Here is a 6725-nt window from a genome sequence, read left to right as displayed (position 1 = left end):
ACAGATTAGGAAATCAGCCCAGAAAGTTGTATAACTTGCCTGATGTGAAACCACCTTTAGGTGAGTGAAGAATGAACCCCAGGTCCATTGAATCCCAAGCTGGTTACTCTTTCTAAGATTTTAAAGCCCAGAGTTTCTCAGGGCGAGTGTAATAATAGCTCTGGAGTAGAAAGGCTTACCTGGGACTCAATGCAGTATCCCACATGATTCCCCAGAGAAAGCATGTGCTGCAAACCTGACTGGAAATCTCCAAGGTGGAGACCACCCAGCTCCCAGAAACAAATGTCCGCCCAGCATCCCTTCTCTCAGTCAGAGATCCAGGGAGTATCAGAGCTAGGTGGGCTCTGTCAGCAATCCCATCTACCGTACACCTCGTTTAAGAGACGTACCTCCAGCCCAGAGAGGGTCAATTCAATCCTGAAACGTTCAGTACGTGCCTCCTCTGTCATTTCAATGCAGGTTGGGGAAACAGACATGGAAACAGACAAAGACAGTGGTGGGTAAATACAGGTTCATGGCAGCCCATAGATGAGTGCCCCACCTGTCTAAATCGGTCAGGTGGTATCCTGGAAGGGGTGGCCGCTGAATCAGTCCAGAAAGAAAAGGCTTTGGGTAATAAAGGAAGAGAAACAGCAGTCCTCTAAGCTGAGGGAACTGTGAGAGAAAAGAATCTAAGACTTGCCCGAGTAAATGTCCCTCAGTGCCAAGCTGTGGATGGCGCTCATCAAAGTCCTTGCAAAGCAGTGCGTTTGTGGCATTTGGGAGGACATGGCTGAAGCGGAGGATTTCTAATCAACTGCACCCATCTTCTAAATTCACGGAATGCTTATCATCCAGTGACATCACCTCTGTATCCCCAGCAGCACCAGACCCCATGCCTGGCTCATGGGGGGCATTCAGTAAACAACTGTTCATTGATGTTTAATTTGTGCTGGGGGCTCTATATACTGCTAAATTTCCTTCCAACCCTTCTAAGGGGTGCATCATTAGAAAACAGGCTTTGCAAGGACGGAAGCCCTCCGGTAGTGACTTTTGCTAGGGCACAGATAGGCTGATCCAATTTCTTTGCTCTTTCACTGTCTGTGATTAAGCAGAAGTGGGCCTGCTGCCTAATGAGTGCCTGTTTGAATTGTATTCTGTCAAACCTTCCCATGTGTGGTTACTGCGGGGAAGGAGTTGCTGACACACACTTCCAGCTTCTATATGAAAGCTTGCACCTTGGTGGGGACCCAGAATCAGCAAGCTCCCTTTTTCTTAATGTCTCAAGGCTTAGCCAGAAGAAATCTTTGATTCGATCGTACCTTTGGGGATGAGTACTTCACCCCATTGCTCCTTAATCCGGTCCTGGGGCAGGGCCAGGGGCCTGGGCCACTGGGAGTGAAGGCGGGGGCTGGGAAGGTAGAGGACCCGTGCTCTGAATCCTCATACTCATATTAGCCGTGACCAGGCAAATCATCACATTTTTATTAGGACCAAGGGTGTTGTGAGGATTAACTGAGATGAGGTAGGGCGTGTCAAAGGCTTAGTCCTGAGCCAGGCTGACATGGTGAGTGTTGGTAATAGCAGCTGAGGGCATAATAGGGCAGAGCTCTTACAACTGGGGAATGGCCCTGGAGTTGAGAATTTATCAAGTGCCGTCAAGGAGAGTGCCACCGAGACCTGTCCCCTGCCACAGCCAAAGCAGCTCCACTTTTACACGTGTGTAGTTCAAATGTAGACATATAAGGAGGAAGACGAAGGTTCGGCCGCTAGGTATGCTTGAAAATGATTGATCAAGTCTAACTCCTGATTAAGAGTTGACAAAGCAGCTTTGATAAAGCAACCAAGGTCCAGAGAAGTCAAGGGCATTACCAGAGGCCACCCCAAGACTAAGTAATGGACCCTGACCTGGAGGACGAAGGTGTGCACGAGCTCTGTCGGTGGGTTGTGCCTTACAAACCTCAGGGGATTTGTTATTCACCCATCTCCTCTTACTTTGATCTTAGGTCCTTCCCAGTGGCCTTTTTCCCTGACTCAGTCCGTTCTCCTCTGTGACTAACCCAGTGAACAATATTTAATGGGTATCAGATGATCATCAGAAATAATTATGGATTATATATATATCAACATATCAAATGTCTAAGCCAAAGTTTTCGTATTCATTATCTATGCCTTTAGATGATCCCATTTATACAAGTCAGATAATTGTCCAGTGTTGTAACAACAGATAAAGGCCAGGTAACTCAACTTTGGAGATGGAGCCCCTTGCTGAGCCCATGGACAATCCCTGTTGTGTCTGTGTTATTTCCGTGCATTTGAGTCCCTGGGTGTGTGTATACTACAGGAAACCAAACTCTGAAATGAGAGACGAGGGGAAGGAGGAAATAGGAACCCACACCTCCTACTCAGTCTATTGATAAGCCTTTCAAGGTAGGCAAGAAGTTTTACAAATGAGTAAAGTGAGCCTCTAAGATATTAATTGAAGGATGTCATCCAGCTAATGTCGAATCTTCTGTTTGAACCATGGTTTCACAGTCTCCAAAGCCACTCAATGCTGTCAGAGGAAACCCTGATGCCTTTCAGCTCAGAGACCTGAATATTAAAATTTGGGAGCTGTGACCAATGCCCCCTCTCCCCTGTTCCACCCATTCGAGAATGTTTTCTTGCAGCTCCCAGAGGTAAGGGACTAGAGAGGAGTTGAGAGTACCACTGAGGCTAAATGAAGTTTTCGCCTTTTCCTGAATTTAGTCACAATTCAACTGGATGTGGACAGAAGCCTTGGGAAGGAATATCTTTCCTTCCTCAAAGAGAAACGTTGGAGGGGGTGGGAAGGGATAAAGTAAGAGGTTGGATTAACAGATACACACTACTATACATAAAATAGATAAACAACAAGGACCTGCTGCACAGCAGAGGGAACCATATTCATATCTTGTAATACCCTGTAATGGAAAAGAATCGAAAAAAGAACATATCTATCTATCTATATATCCATCTATCTATCTATCTATCTATACATATATATCCAAGATGCTCCAAGACATAATCATAGCCTTTCTTCATTCATCCTGTGATGAACTGTCAACACCTTACCTCTACATAGAGACCTAGTAGACATTGTGCTTTCTTCTCCTAAGTATGGTATGAATGATGCAGCCATTGATATTTTACTTTGAAGATGATGTTCCTGACCACTGGACCTTTGAAAACTTTGGTGATGTGGCAGGGCCCTGAATCTTCATAAGGTTTATCTCCCGCTCTTTACAATTATGGTCATCTTAATAAGGCTAGCCTTCCTGATCAGCATAATGTTATCCAGGTAATGGGTGAATGTGATGCTCTGTGGGGGTGTCCAGATGGCCCAGCTGTCTTCAGGCTATGTTGTGAAAGAGAGCAGTAGCATTAATATGGCTCTGGGCCAACTGTGAATACTTTTTGTTGTCCATTTCATGTCAGTGCCATGATTTGGATAAAAAAGAATGCATTTATCAAAGCAATGGCCACATAGCATGTACTTGAGGCCATGTGAATCGCTCTCACAGTGATACCACATCTGGTGAAGCATCTTTGACTGAAGCTAATGATTGGTTGAGCTTGTGGTGGTCTATAGACATTCTCCAGTGTCCCTCTGGTGCTGTAAGAAGTAAACTTCCATATTAAATGGAAATGTGAGAGGAACCATCACTCCTTCACTCTTTTTTTTTTTTTTTTTTTTTTTTTGCGGTACGCGGGCCTCTCACTGTTGTGGTCTCTGGACGCGCAGGCTCTGGACGCGCAGGCTCAGCGGCCATGGCTCACGGGCCCAGCCGCTCTGCGGCATGTGGGATCTTGCCAGAACGGGGCACGAATCCGCGTCCCCTGCATCGGCAGGTGGACTCTCAACCACTGCGCCACCAGGGAAGCCCTCTCCTTCATTCTTTAGACTCTTTTGGGTAGCACTAATTACCACCATCTGCCTGGATGTGACGTTTTTGTTATTTACTTTCCAGACTTGCGTGGGGTAGGTGGGTAACCAGTTTCAGAAGACTCATTTGGGGCTTTCCCTGGTGGCGCCGTGCTTGAGAGTCCGCCTGCCGATGCAGGGGACACGGGTTCGTGCCCTGGTCCAGGAAGATACCACATGCCACAGAGCGGCTGGGCCCGTGTACCATGGCCGCTGAGCCTGCGCGTCTGGAACCTGTGCTATGCAACAGGAGAGGCCACAGCAGTGAGAGGCCCGCGTACCACAAAAAAAACAAAAAACAAAAAAAACAAACAAGACTCATTTGGGCTTCCTCACTATGCTGGCTCTTAACCCATAAGTCAAGACCCGATGTGAGAGGGCAGACAGCAGAAGCAAAAAGAACTACAGTTCTGAAGCCTGTGGAACGAAAACCTCATTCACAGAAAGATAGACAAAATGAAAAGGCAGAGGGTTATGTACCAGATGAAGGAACAAGATAAAACCCCAGAAAAACAATTAAATAAAGTGGACATAGGCAACCTTCCAGAAAAAGAATTCAGAATAATGAGAGTGAAGATGATCCTGGGCCTCAGAAAAAGAATGGAGGCAAATATCCAGAAGATGCAAGAAATGTTTAACAAAGACCAGAAGAATTAAAGAACAAACACCTAGAAGAATTAAAGAACAAACAAACAGAGATGAACAATACAATAACTGAAATGAAAAATACACTAGAAGGAATCAATAGCAGAATAACTGAGGCAGAAGAACGGATAAGTGACCTGGAAGACAGAATGGTGGAATTCACTGCTACAGAACAGAATAAAGAAAAAATAACGAAAAGAAATGAAGACAGCCTAAGAGACCTCTGGGACAACATTAAATGCACCAACATTCACATTATAGGGGTCCCAGAAGGAGAAGAGAAAGAGAAAGGACCCAAGAAAATATTTGAACAGATTATAGTCAAAAACTTCCCTAACGTGGGGAATGAAATAGCCACCCAAGTGCAGGAGGTGCAGAGAGTCCCAAGCAGGATAAACCCAAGGAGAAACACGCCGAGACACATAGTAATCAAAGTGACAAAAATTAAAGGCAAAGGAAAATTATTAAAAGCAACAAGGGAAAAATGACAAATAACATACAAGGGAACTCCCATAAGGTTAACAGCTGATATCTCAGCAGAAACTCTACAAGCCAGAAGGGAGTGGCATGATATATTTAAAGGATGAAAGGGAAGAACCTACAACCAAGATTACACTACCCAGCAAGGATCTCATTCAGATTCGACAGAGAAATCAAAAGCTTTACAGACAAGTACAAGCTAAGAGAATTCAGCACCACCAAACCAGTTCTACAACAAATGTTAAAGGAACTTCTCTAAGTGGGAAACACAAGAGAAGAAAAGGACCTACAAAAACAAACCCCAAACAATTAAGAAAATGGTAATAGGAACATACATATCAATAATTAGCATAAATGTGAATGGAATAAACACTCCAACCAAAGGACACAGGCTCACTGAATGGATACATAAAGAAGACCCATATATATGCTGTCTACAAGAGACCCACTTCAGACCTAGGGACACATACCGACTGAAAGTGAGGGGATGGCAAAAGATATTCCAAGCAAATGGAAATCAAAAGAAAGCTGGAGTAGTAATACTCCTATCAGATAAAATAGACTTTAAAACAAAGAATGTTACAAGAGACAAGGAAGGACACGACACAATGATCAAGGGATCAATCCAAGAAGAAGATATAACAATTTTAAATATCTATGCACCCAACATAGGAACACCTCAATACATAAGGCAAATGCTAACAGCTATAAAAGGAGAAACCGACAGTAATACAATAATAGTGGGGGAATTTAACACCTCACTTGCACCAATGGACAGATCATCTAGACAGATAATTAATAAGGAAACACAAGCTTTAAATGACACAAATAGACCAAATAGATTTAACTGATGTTTATAGTACACTCCATCTGAAAACAGCAGATTACACTTTCTTCTCAAGGGCACACAGGACATTCTCAAGGATAGATAACATCTTGGGTCACAAATCAAGCCACAGTAAACTTAAGAAAATTGAAATCACATCAAGCATCTTTTCCGACCACAATGCTATGAGATTAGAAATCAATTACAGGGAACGAAACATAAAAAACACAAACACATGGAGGCTAAACAATACGTTACTAAACAACCAAGAGATCACTGAAGAAATCAAAGAGGAAATCAAAAAATACCTAGAGACAAATGACAACAGAAACACGATGATCCAAAACCTATGGGATGCAGCAAAAGCAGTTCGAAGATGGAAGTTTGTAGCAATACAATCATACCTCAAGAAACAAGAAAAATCTCAGATAAACAATCTAACCTGACACCTAAAGGAACTAGAGAAAGAAGAACAAACAAAACCCAAAGTTAGTAAAAGGAAAGAAATTATAAAGGTCAGAGCAGAAATAAATGAAATAGAAACAAAGAAAACAATAGCAAAGATCAATAAAACTAAAAGGTGGTTCTTTGAGAAGATAAACAAAATTGATAAACCTTTAGGTAGGCTCATCAAGAAAAAGAGGGAGAGGACTCAAATCAATAAAATTAGAAATGAAAATGGAGAAGTTACAAGAGACACTACAGAAGTACAAAGCATCCTAAGAGACTACTACAAGCAACTGTATGCCAATAAAATGGACAACCTGGAAGAAATGGACAAATTCTTAGAAAGATATAACCTTCCAAGACTGAACCAGGAAGAAATAAAAAATATGAACAGACCAATCACAA

Source organism: Phocoena phocoena, chromosome 14 (genome assembly GCF_963924675.1).
Source record: "Phocoena phocoena chromosome 14, mPhoPho1.1, whole genome shotgun sequence".
NCBI lineage: Eukaryota > Metazoa > Chordata > Mammalia > Artiodactyla > Phocoenidae > Phocoena > Phocoena phocoena.
Note: the sequence above shows the minus strand (reverse complement) of the source record.